We start from the raw sequence: 14,778 nt of genomic DNA on the forward strand, positions 1-14,778 counted from the left end.
ATTATAGAACCACAAACCACACTAGTAAAATAAAAACAAGATAACATGGGATTCCAACCAATGACAGTCTTAATTTGATTGTGCAAACCCTATACCTTTCTAACTGTGCTAACCAGACTGTGCATACCAGGCACCCAATTTATCAGAGATATAAGTGAATGAGCTACAGTGTCCAAGGTACTAAACATAATATATTCTATGGGGTGTCATAAGCAAGTCATTAGAATACTTTCCTACTTAATTTATAAGACATAAGCATTCAATATTTGAGTAAACAAAGAGAAAATAAAGCTATCTATTGGGTTTCACTAAAATGTCCATTGGAAGACTTGACTATTGTTGTTAAAAGACATAGGCATTTATGTTATAGAGTCACAAACCACACTAGTAAAATAAAAACATGATAACATGGGATTCGACCCAATGACAGTCTTAATTTGATAGTGCAAACCCAACAACTTACTAACTGTGCTAACCAGAACGTGCATACTAGACACCCAATTTATCAGAGATTTAAGTGAATAAGCTACAGTGTCCAAGGTAATAAACATAATATATTCTATGGGGTGTCTTAAGCAAGTCATTAGAATACTTTCCTACTAAATTTATAAGACATAAGAATTCAATATTTGAGTAAACAAAGAGAAAATAAAGCTATCTATTGGGTTTCACTAAAATGTCCATTGGAAGACTTGACTATTGTTGTTAAAAGACATAGGCATTCATATTATAGAGCCACATACCACACTAGTAAAATAAAAACATGATAACATGGGATTCAAACCAACGACAGTCTTAATTTGATAGTGCAAACCCAACACCTTACTAACTGTGCTAACCAGACCGTGCATACCAGACACACAATTTATCAGAGATTTAAGTGAATAAGCTACAGTGTCCAAGGTACTAAACATAATATATTCTATGGGGTGTCATAAGCAAGTCATTAGAATACTTTCCTACTAAATTTATAAGACATAAGCATTCAGTATTTGAGTAAACAAAGAGAAAATAAAGGTTTCTATTGGGTTTCACTAAAAAGTCCATTGGAAGACTTGTCTATTGTTGTTAAAAGACATAGGCATTCATATTATAGAACCACAAAGCACACTTGAAAAATAAAAACATAATAACATGGGATTCGAACCAATGACAGTCTTAATTTGATAGTGCAAACCCAATACCTTACTAACTGTGCTAACCAGACTGTGCATAACAGACACACAATTTATCAGAGATTTAAGTGAATAAGCTACAGTGTCCAAGGTACTAAACATAATATATTCTATGGGGTGTCATAAGCAAGTCATTAGAATACTTTCCTACTAAATTTATAAGACATAAGCATTCAGTATTTGAGTAAACAAAGAGAAAATAAAGCTATCTATTGGGTTTCACTAAAAAGTCCATTGGAAGACTTGACTATTGTTGTTAAAAGACATAGGCATTCATACTATAGACTAACAAACCACACTAGTAAAATAAAAACATTAAAACATAGAAGTCGAACCAATGACAGTCTTAATTAGATAGTACAAACCCAACACCTTACTAACTGTGCTAACCAGACCGTGCATACCAGACACACAATTTATCAGAGATTTAAGTGAATAAGCTACAGTGTCCAAGGTACTAAACATAATATATTCTATGGGGTGTCATAAGCAAGTCATTAGAATACTTTCCTACTAAATTTATAAGACATAAGCATTCAGTATTTGAGTAAACAAAGAGAAAATAAAGCTATCTATTGGATTTCACTAAAAAGTCCATTGGAAGACTTGACTATTGTTGTTAAAAGACATAGGCATTCTTATTATAGAACCACAAACCACACTAGTAAAATAAAAAAAAGATAACATGGGATTCCAACCAATGACAGTCTTAATTTGATTGTGCAAACCCTATACCTTTCTAACTGTGCTAACCAGACTGTGCATACCAGGCACCCAATTTATCAGAGATATAAGTGAATGAGCTACAGTGTCCAAGGTACTAAACATAATATATTCTATGGGGTGTCATAAGCAAGTCATTAGAATACTTTCCTACTTAATTTATAAGACATAAGCATTCAATATTTGAGTAAACAAAGAGAAAATAAAGCTATCTATTGGGTTTCACTAAAATGTCCATTGGAAGACTTGACTATTGTTGTTAAAAGACATAGACATTTATATTATAGAGTCACAAACCACACTAGTAAAATAAAAACATGACAACATGGGATTCGAACCAATGACAGTCTTAATTTGATAGTGCAAACACAACACCTTACTAACTGTGCTAACCAGAACGTGCATACCATACACCCAATTTATCAGAGATTTAAGTGAATAAGCTACAGTGTCCAAGGTACTAAACATAATATATTCTATGGGGTGTCATAAGCAAGTCATTAGAATACTTTCCTACTAAATTTATAAGACACAAGCATTCAGTATTTAATTAAACAAAGAGAAAATAAAGCTATCTATTGGGTTTCACTAAAAAGTTCATTGGAAAACTTGACTATTGTTGTTAAAAGAGATAGGCATACATATTATAGAGCCACAAACCACACTAGTAAAATAAAAACATGATAACATGGGATTGGAACCAATGAAAGTCTTAATTTGATAGTGCAAACACAACAACTTACTAACTGTGCTAACCAGAACGTGCATACCAGACTCCCAATTTATCAGAGATTTAAGTAAATAAGCTACAGTGTCCAAGGTACTAAACATAATATATTCTATGCGGTGTCATAAGCAATTCATTAGAATACTTTCCTACTAAAATTATAAGACACAATCATTCAGTAATTGAGTAAACAAAGAGAAAATAAAGCTATCTATTGGGTTTCACTAAAAAGTCCATTGGAAGACTTGACTATTGTTGTTAAAAGACATAGGCATTCATATTATAGAGCCACAAACCACACTAGTAAAATAAAAACATGATAACATAGGATTTGAACCAATGACAGTCTTAATTAGATAGTGGAAACCCAACAGCTTACTAACTGTGCTAACCAGACCGTTCACACCAGACACACAATTTATCAGAGATTTAAGTGAATAAGCTACAGTGTCCAAGGTACTAAACATAATATATTCTATGGGGTGTCATAAGCAAGTCATTAGAATACTTTCCTACTAAATTTATAAGATACAAGCATTCAGTATTTGAGTAAACAAAGAGAAAATAAAGCTATCTATTGGGTTTCACTTAAATGTCCATTGGAAGACTTGACTATTGTTGTTAAAAGACATAGGCATTCATACTATAGAGCCACAAACCACACTAGTAAAATAAAAACATGATAACATAGGGTTTGATCCAATGACAGTCTTAATTAGATAGTGCAAACCCAACAGCTTACTAACTGTGCTAACCAGACCGTGCATACCAGACACACAATTTATCAGAGATTTAAGTGAATAAGCTACAGTGTCCAAGGTACTAAACATAATATATTCTATGGGGTGTCATAAGCAAGTCATTAGAATACTTTCCTACTAAATTTATAAGACATAAGCATTCAGTATTTGAGTAAACAAAGAGAAAATAAAGCTATCTATTGGGTTTCACTAAAAAGTCCATTGGAAGACTTGACTATTGTTGTTAAAAGACATAGGCATTCATACTATAGACTAACAAACCACACTAGTAAAATAAAAACATTAAAACATAGAAGTCGAACCAATGACAGTCTTAATTAGATAGTACAAACCCAACACCTTACTAACTGTGCTAACCAGACCGTGCATACCAGACACACAATTTATCAGAGATTTAAGTGAATAAGCTACAGTGTCCAAGGTACTAAACATAATATATTCTATGGGGTGTCATAAGCAAGTCATTAGAATACTTTCCTACTAAATTTATAAGACATAAGCATTCAGTATTTGAGTAAACAAAGAGAAAATAAAGCTATCTATTGGATTTCACTAAAAAGTCCATTGGAAGACTTGACTATTGTTGTTAAAAGACATAGGCATTCTTATTATAGAACCACAAACCACACTAGTAAAATAAAAACAAGATAACATGGGATTCCAACCAATGACAGTCTTAATTTGATTGTGCAAACCCTATACCTTTCTAACTGTGCTAACCAGACTGTGCATACCAGGCACCCAATTTATCAGAGATATAAGTGAATGAGCTACAGTGTCCAAGGTACTAAACATAATATATTCTATGGGGTGTCATAAGCAAGTCATTAGAATACTTTCCTACTTAATTTATAAGACATAAGCATTCAATATTTGAGTAAACAAAGAGAAAATAAAGCTATCTATTGGGTTTCACTAAAATGTCCATTGGAAGACTTGACTATTGTTGTTAAAAGACATAGACATTTATATTATAGAGTCACAAACCACACTAGTAAAATAAAAACATGATAACATGGGATTCGAACCAATGACAGTCTTAATTTGATAGTGCAAACACAACACCTTACTAACTGTGCTAACCAGAACGTGCATACCATACACCCAATTTATCAGAGATTTAAGTGAATAAGCTACAGTGTCCAAGGTACTAAACATAATATATTCTATGGGGTGTCATAAGCAATTCATTAGAATACTTTCCTACTAAAATTATAAGACACAATCATTCAGTAATTGAGTAAACAAAGAGAAAATAAAGCTATCTATTGGGTTTCACTAAAAAGTCCATTGGAAGACTTGACTATTGTTGTTAAAAGACATAGGCATTCATATTATAGAGCCACAAACCACACTAGTAAAATAAAAACATGATAACATAGGATTTGAACCAATGACAGTCTTAATTAGACAGTGGAAACCCAACAGCTTACTAACTGTGCTAACCAGACCGTTCACACCAGACACACAATTTATCAGAGATTTAAGTGAATAAGCTACAGTGTCCAAGGTACTAAACATAATATATTCTATGGGGTGTCATAAGCAAGTCATTAGAATACTTTCCTACTAAATTTATAAGATACAAGCATTCAGTATTTGAGTAAACAAAGAGAAAATAAAGCTATCTATTGGGTTTCACTTAAATGTCCATTGGAAGACTTGACTATTGTTGTTAAAAGACATAGGCATTCATACTATAGAGCCACAAACCACACTAGTAAAATAAAAATATGATAACATGGGATTGGAACCAATGACATTCTTAATTTAATAGTGCAAACCCAACAAATTACTAACTGTGCTAACCAGAACGTGCATACCAGACACCCAATTTATCAGAGATTTAAGTGAATAAGCTACAGTGTCCAAGGTACTAAACATAATATATTCTATGGGGTGTCATAAGCAAGTCATTAGAATACTTTCCTACTAAATTTATAAGACATAAGCATTCAATATTTGAGTAAACAAAGAGAAAATAAAGCTATATATTGGGTTTCACTAAAAGGTCCATTGGAAGACTTGACTATTGTTGTTAAAAGACATAGGCATTCATATTATAGACCCACAAACCACACTAGTAAAATAAAGTCATGATAACATGAGATTCGAACCAATGACAAACAGAATTTGAAAGTGCAAACCCAACACCTTACTAACTGTGCTAACCAGACTGTGCATACTAGACACACAATTTATCAGAGATTTAAGTGAATAAGCTACAGTGTCCAAGGTACTAAACATAATATATTCTATGGGGTGTCATAAGCAAGTCATTAGAATACTTTCCTACTAAATTTATAAGACATAAGCATTCAGTATTTGAGTAAACAAAGAGAAAATAAAGGTTTCTATTGAGGTTTCACTAAAAAGTCCATTGGAAGACTTGACTATTGTTGTTAAAAGACATAGGCATTCATACTATAGACTAACAAACCACACTAGTAAAATAAAAACATTAAAACATAGAAGTCGAACCAATGACAGTCTTAATTAGATAGTACAAACCCAACACCTTACTAACTGTGCTAACCAGACTGTGCATACTAGACACACAATTTATCAGAGATTTAAGTGAATAAGCTACAGTGTCCAAGGTACTAAACATAATATATTCTATGGGGTGTCATAAGCAAGTCATTAGAATACTTTCCTACTAAATTTATAAGACATAAGCATTCAGTATTTGAGTAAACAAAGAGAAAATAAAGCTATCTATTGGGTTTCACTAAAAAGTCCATTGGAAGACTTGACTATTGTTGTTAAAAGACATAGGCATTCATACTATAGACTAACAAACCACACTAGTAAAATAAAAACATTAAAACATAGAAGTCGAACCAATGACAGTCTTAATTAGATAGTACAAACCCAACACCTTACTAACTGTGCTAACCAGACCGTGCATACCCGACATACAATTTATCAGAGATTTAAGTGAATAAGCTACAGTGTCCAAGGTACTAAACATAATATATTCTATGGGGTGTCATAAGCAAGTCATTAGAATACTTTCCTACTAAATTTATAAGACATAAGCATTCAGTATTTGAGTAAACAAAGAGAAAATAAAGCTATCTATTGGATTTCACTAAAAAGTCCATTGGAAGACTTGACTATTGTTGTTAAAAGACATAGGCATTCTTATTATAGAACCACAAACCACACTAGTAAAATAAAAACAAGATAACATGGGATTCCAACCAATGACAGTCTTAATTTGATTGTGCAAACCCTATACCTTTCTAACTGTGCTAACCAGACTGTGCATACCAGGCACCCAATTTATCAGAGATATAAGTGAATGAGCTACAGTGTCCAAGGTACTAAACATAATATATTCTATGGGGTGTCATAAGCAAGTCATTAGAATACTTTCCTACTTAATTTATAAGACATAAGCATTCAATATTTGAGTAAACAAAGAGAAAATAAAGCTATCTATTGGGTTTCACTAAAATGTCCATTGGAAGACTTGACTATTGTTGTTAAAAGACATAGACATTTATATTATAGAGTCACAAACCACACTAGTAAAATAAAAACATGATAACATGGGATTCGAACCAATGACAGTCTTAATTTGATAGTGCAAACACAACACCTTACTAACTGTGCTAACCAGAACGTGCATACCATACACCCAATTTATCAGAGATTTAAGTGAATAAGCTACAGTGTCCAAGGTACTAAACATAATATATTCTATGGGGTGTCATAAGCAAGTCATTAGAATACTTTCCTACTACATTTATAAGACACAAGCATTCAGTATTTAATTAAACAAAGAGAAAATAAAGCTATCTATTGGGTTTCACTAAAAAGTTCATTGGAAAACTTGACTATTGTTGTTAAAAGAGATAGGCATACATATTATAGAGCCACAAACCACACTAGTAAAATAAAAACATGATAACATGGGATTGGAACCAATGAAAGTCTTAATTTGATAGTGCAAACACAACAACTTACTAACTGTGCTAACCAGAACGTGCATACCAGACTCCCAATTTATCAGAGATTTAAGTGAATAAGCTACAGTGTCCAAGGTACTAAACATAATATATTCTATGGGGTGTCATAAGCAATTCATTAGAATACTTTCCTACTAAAATTATAAGACACAATCGTTCAGTAATTGAGTAAACAAAGAAAAAATAAAGCTATCTATTGGGTTTCACTAAAAAGTCCATTGGAAGACTTGACTATTGTTGTTAAAAGACATAGGCATTCATATTATAGAGCCACAAACCACACTAGTAAAATAAAAACATGATAACATAGGATTTGAACCAATGACAGTCTTAATTAGATAGTGGAAACCCAACAGCTTACTAACTGTGCTAACCAGACCGTTCACACCAAACTCACAATTTATCAGAGATTTAAGTGAATAAGCTACAGTGTCCAAGGTACTAAACATAATATATTCTATGGGGTGTCATAAGCAAGTCATTAGAATACTTTCCTACTAAATTTATAAGATACAAGCATTCAGTATTTGAGTAAACAAAGAGAAAATAAAGCTATCTATTGGGTTTCACTTAAATGTCCATTGGAAGACTTGACTATTGTTGTTAAAAGACATAGGCATTCATACTATAGAGCCACAAACCACACTAGTAAAATAAAAACATGATAACATAGGGTTTGTTCCAATGACAGTCTTAATTAGATAGTGCAAACCTAACACCTTACTAACTGTGCTAACCAGACCGTGCATACCAGACACACAATTTATCAGAGATTTAAGTGAATAAGCTACAGTGTCCAAGGTACTAAACATAATATATTCTATGGGGTGTCATAAGCAAGTCATTAGAATACTTTCCTACTAAATTTATAAGACATAAGCATTCAGTATTTGAGTAAACAAAGAGAAAATAAAGCTATCTATTGGGTTTCACTAAAAAGTCCATTGGAAGACTTGACTATTGTTGTTAAAAGACATAGGCATTCATACTATAGACTAACAAACCACACTAGTAAAATAAAAACATTAAAACATAGAAGTCGAACCAATGACAGTCTTAATTAGATAGTACAAACCCAACACCTTACTAACTGTGCTAACCAGACCGTGCATACCAGACACACAATTTATCAGAGATTTAAGTGAATAAGCTACAGTGTCCAAGGTACTAAACATAATATATTCTATGGGGTGTCATAAGCAAGTCATTAGAATACTTTCCTACTAAATTTATAAGACATAAGCATTCAGTATTTGAGTAAACAAAGAGAAAATAAAGCTATCTATTGGATTTCACTAAAAAGTCCATTGGAAGACTTGACTATTGTTGTTAAAAGACATAGGCATTCTTATTATAGAACCACAAACCACACTAGTAAAATAAAAAAAAGATAACATGGGATTCCAACCAATGACAGTCTTAATTTGATTGTGCAAACCCTATACCTTTCTAACTGTGCTAACCAGACTGTGCATACCAGGCACCCAATTTATCAGAGATATAAGTGAATGAGCTACAGTGTCCAAGGTACTAAACATAATATATTCTATGGGGTGTCATAAGCAAGTCATTAGAATACTTTCCTACTTAATTTATAAGACATAAGCATTCAATATTTGAGTAAACAAAGAGAAAATAAAGCTATCTATTGGGTTTCACTAAAATGTCCATTGGAAGACTTGACTATTGTTGTTAAAAGACATAGACATTTATATTATAGAGTCACAAACCACACTAGTAAAATAAAAACATGACAACATGGGATTCGAACCAATGACAGTCTTAATTTGATAGTGCAAACACAACACCTTACTAACTGTGCTAACCAGAACGTGCATACCATACACCCAATTTATCAGAGATTTAAGTGAATAAGCTACAGTGTCCAAGGTACTAAACATAATATATTCTATGGGGTGTCATAAGCAAGTCATTAGAATACTTTCCTACTAAATTTATAAGACACAAGCATTCAGTATTTAATTAAACAAAGAGAAAATAAAGCTATCTATTGGGTTTCACTAAAAAGTTCATTGGAAAACTTGACTATTGTTGTTAAAAGAGATAGGCATACATATTATAGAGCCACAAACCACACTAGTAAAATAAAAACATGATAACATGGGATTGGAACCAATGAAAGTCTTAATTTGATAGTGCAAACACAACAACTTACTAACTGTGCTAACCAGAACGTGCATACCAGACTCCCAATTTATCAGAGATTTAAGTAAATAAGCTACAGTGTCCAAGGTACTAAACATAATATATTCTATGCGGTGTCATAAGCAATTCATTAGAATACTTTCCTACTAAAATTATAAGACACAATCATTCAGTAATTGAGTAAACAAAGAGAAAATAAAGCTATCTATTGGGTTTCACTAAAAAGTCCATTGGAAGACTTGACTATTGTTGTTAAAAGACATAGGCATTCATATTATAGAGCCACAAACCACACTAGTAAAATAAAAACATGATAACATAGGATTTGAACCAATGACAGTCTTAATTAGATAGTGGAAACCCAACAGCTTACTAACTGTGCTAACCAGACCGTTCACACCAGACACACAATTTATCAGAGATTTAAGTGAATAAGCTACAGTGTCCAAGGTACTAAACATAATATATTCTATGGGGTGTCATAAGCAAGTCATTAGAATACTTTCCTACTAAATTTATAAGATACAAGCATTCAGTATTTGAGTAAACAAAGAGAAAATAAAGCTATCTATTGGGTTTCACTTAAATGTCCATTGGAAGACTTGACTATTGTTGTTAAAAGACATAGGCATTCATACTATAGAGCCACAAACCACACTAGTAAAATAAAAACATGATAACATAGGGTTTGATCCAATGACAGTCTTAATTAGATAGTGCAAACCCAACAGCTTACTAACTGTGCTAACCAGACCGTGCATACCAGACACACAATTTATCAGAGATTTAAGTGAATAAGCTACAGTGTCCAAGGTACTAAACATAATATATTCTATGGGGTGTCATAAGCAAGTCATTAGAATACTTTCCTACTAAATTTATAAGACATAAGCATTCAGTATTTGAGTAAACAAAGAGAAAATAAAGCTATCTATTGGGTTTCACTAAAAAGTCCATTGGAAGACTTGACTATTGTTGTTAAAAGACATAGGCATTCATACTATAGACTAACAAACCACACTAGTAAAATAAAAACATTAAAACATAGAAGTCGAACCAATGACAGTCTTAATTAGATAGTACAAACCCAACACCTTACTAACTGTGCTAACCAGACCGTGCATACCAGACACACAATTTATCAGAGATTTAAGTGAATAAGCTACAGTGTCCAAGGTACTAAACATAATATATTCTATGGGGTGTCATAAGCAAGTCATTAGAATACTTTCCTACTAAATTTATAAGACATAAGCATTCAGTATTTGAGTAAACAAAGAGAAAATAAAGCTATCTATTGGATTTCACTAAAAAGTCCATTGGAAGACTTGACTATTGTTGTTAAAAGACATAGGCATTCTTATTATAGAACCACAAACCACACTAGTAAAATAAAAACAAGATAACATGGGATTCCAACCAATGACAGTCTTAATTTGATTGTGCAAACCCTATACCTTTCTAACTGTGCTAACCAGACTGTGCATACCAGGCACCCAATTTATCAGAGATATAAGTGAATGAGCTACAGTGTCCAAGGTACTAAACATAATATATTCTATGGGGTGTCATAAGCAAGTCATTAGAATACTTTCCTACTTAATTTATAAGACATAAGCATTCAATATTTGAGTAAACAAAGAGAAAATAAAGCTATCTATTGGGTTTCACTAAAATGTCCATTGGAAGACTTGACTATTGTTGTTAAAAGACATAGACATTTATATTATAGAGTCACAAACCACACTAGTAAAATAAAAACATGATAACATGGGATTCGAACCAATGACAGTCTTAATTTGATAGTGCAAACACAACACCTTACTAACTGTGCTAACCAGAACGTGCATACCATACACCCAATTTATCAGAGATTTAAGTGAATAAGCTACAGTGTCCAAGGTACTAAACATAATATATTCTATGGGGTGTCATAAGCAAGTCATTAGAATACTTTCCTACTAAATTTATAAGACACAAGCATTCAGTATTTAATTAAACAAAGAGAAAATAAAGCTATCTATTGGGTTTCACTAAAAAGTTCATTGGAAAACTTGACTATTGTTGTTAAAAGAGATAGGCATACATATTATAGAGCCACAAACCACACTAGTAAAATAAAAACATGATAACATGGGATTGGAACCAATGAAAGTCTTAATTTGATAGTGCAAACACAACAACTTACTAACTGTGCTAACCAGAACGTGCATACCAGACTCCCAATTTATCAGAGATTTAAGTAAATAAGCTACAGTGTCCAAGGTACTAAACATAATATATTCTATGCGGTGTCATAAGCAATTCATTAGAATACTTTCCTACTAAAATTATAAGACACAATCATTCAGTAATTGAGTAAACAAAGAGAAAATAAAGCTATCTATTGGGTTTCACTAAAAAGTCCATTGGAAGACTTGACTATTGTTGTTAAAAGACATAGGCATTCATATTATAGAGCCACAAACCACACTAGTAAAATAAAAACATGATAACATAGGATTTGAACCAATGACAGTCTTAATTAGACAGTGGAAACCCAACAGCTTACTAACTGTGCTAACCAGACTGTTCACACCAGACACACAATTTATCAGAGATTTAAGTGAATAAGCTACAGTGTCCAAGGTACTAAACATAATATATTCTATGGGGTGTCATAAGCAAGTCATTAGAATACTTTCCTACTAAATTTATAAGATACAAGCATTCAGTATTTGAGTAAACAAAGAGAAAATAAAGCTATCTATTGGGTTTCACTTAAATGTCCATTGGAAGACTTGACTATTGTTGTTAAAAGACATAGGCATTCATACTATAGAGCCACAAACCACACTAGTAAAATAAAAATATGATAACATGGGATTGGAACCAATGACATTCTTAATTTAATAGTGCAAACCCAACAAATTACTAACTGTGCTAACCAGAACGTGCATACCAGACACCCAATTTATCAGAGATTTAAGTGAATAAGCTACAGTGTCCAAGGTACTAAACATAATATATTCTATGGGGTGTCATAAGCAAGTCATTAGAATACTTTCCTACTAAATTTATAAGACATAAGCATTCAATATTTGAGTAAACAAAGAGAAAATAAAGCTATATATTGGGTTTCACTAAAAGGTCCATTGGAAGACTTGACTATTGTTGTTAAAAGACATAGGCATTCATATTATAGACCCACAAACCACACTAGTAAAATAAAGTCATGATAACATGAGATTCGAACCAATGACAAACAGAATTTGAAAGTGCAAACCCAACACCTTACTAACTGTGCTAACCAGACTGTGCATACTAGACACACAATTTATCAGAGATTTAAGTGAATAAGCTACAGTGTCCAAGGTACTAAACATAATATATTCTATGGGGTGTCATAAGCAAGTCATTAGAATACTTTCCTACTAAATTTATAAGACATAAGCATTCAGTATTTGAGTAAACAAAGAGAAAATAAAGGTTTCTATTGAGGTTTCACTAAAAAGTCCATTGGAAGACTTGACTATTGTTGTTAAAAGACATAGGCATTCATACTATAGACTAACAAACCACACTAGTAAAATAAAAACATTAAAACATAGAAGTCGAACCAATGACAGTCTTAATTAGATAGTACAAACCCAACACCTTACTAACTGTGCTAACCAGACTGTGCATACTAGACACACAATTTATCAGAGATTTAAGTGAATAAGCTACAGTGTCCAAGGTACTAAACATAATATATTCTATGGGGTGTCATAAGCAAGTCATTAGAATACTTTCCTACTAAATTTATAAGACATAAGCATTCAGTATTTGAGTAAACAAAGAGAAAATAAAGCTATCTATTGGGTTTCACTAAAAAGTCCATTGGAAGACTTGACTATTGTTGTTAAAAGACATAGGCATTCATACTATAGACTAACAAACCACACTAGTAAAATAAAAACATTAAAACATAGAAGTCGAACCAATGACAGTCTTAATTAGATAGTACAAACCCAACACCTTACTAACTGTGCTAACCAGACCGTGCATACCCGACATACAATTTATCAGAGATTTAAGTGAATAAGCTACAGTGTCCAAGGTACTAAACATAATATATTCTATGGGGTGTCATAAGCAAGTCATTAGAATACTTTCCTACTAAATTTATAAGACATAAGCATTCAGTATTTGAGTAAACAAAGAGAAAATAAAGCTATCTATTGGATTTCACTAAAAAGTCCATTGGAAGACTTGACTATTGTTGTTAAAAGACATAGGCATTCTTATTATAGAACCACAAACCACACTAGTAAAATAAAAACAAGATAACATGGGATTCCAACCAATGACAGTCTTAATTTGATTGTGCAAACCCTATACCTTTCTAACTGTGCTAACCAGACTGTGCATACCAGGCACCCAATTTATCAGAGATATAAGTGAATGAGCTACAGTGTCCAAGGTACTAAACATAATATATTCTATGGGGTGTCATAAGCAAGTCATTAGAATACTTTCCTACTTAATTTATAAGACATAAGCATTCAATATTTGAGTAAACAAAGAGAAAATAAAGCTATCTATTGGGTTTCACTAAAATGTCCATTGGAAGACTTGACTATTGTTGTTAAAAGACATAGACATTTATATTATAGAGTCACAAACCACACTAGTAAAATAAAAACATGATAACATGGGATTCGAACCAATGACAGTCTTAATTTGATAGTGCAAACACAACACCTTACTAACTGTGCTAACCAGAACGTGCATACCATACACCCAATTTATCAGAGATTTAAGTGAATAAGCTACAGTGTCCAAGGTACTAAACATAATATATTCTATGGGGTGTCATAAGCAAGTCATTAGAATACTTTCCTACTACATTTATAAGACACAAGCATTCAGTATTTAATTAAACAAAGAGAAAATAAAGCTATCTATTGGGTTTCACTAAAAAGTTCATTGGAAAACTTGACTATTGTTGTTAAAAGAGATAGGCATACATATTATAGAGCCACAAACCACACTAGTAAAATAAAAACATGATAACATGGGATTGGAACCAATGAAAGTCTTAATTTGATAGTGCAAACACAACAACTTACTAACTGTGCTAACCAGAACGTGCATACCAGACTCCCAATTTATCAGAGATTTAAGTGAATAAGCTACAGTGTCCAAGGTACTAAACATAATATATTCTATGGGGTGTCATAAGCAATTCATTAGAATACTTTCCTACTAAAATTATAAGACACAAT

This window comes from Pseudophryne corroboree, chromosome 8, assembly GCF_028390025.1.
Source record: "Pseudophryne corroboree isolate aPseCor3 chromosome 8, aPseCor3.hap2, whole genome shotgun sequence".
In the NCBI taxonomy this organism is placed as follows: domain Eukaryota; kingdom Metazoa; phylum Chordata; class Amphibia; order Anura; family Myobatrachidae; genus Pseudophryne; species Pseudophryne corroboree.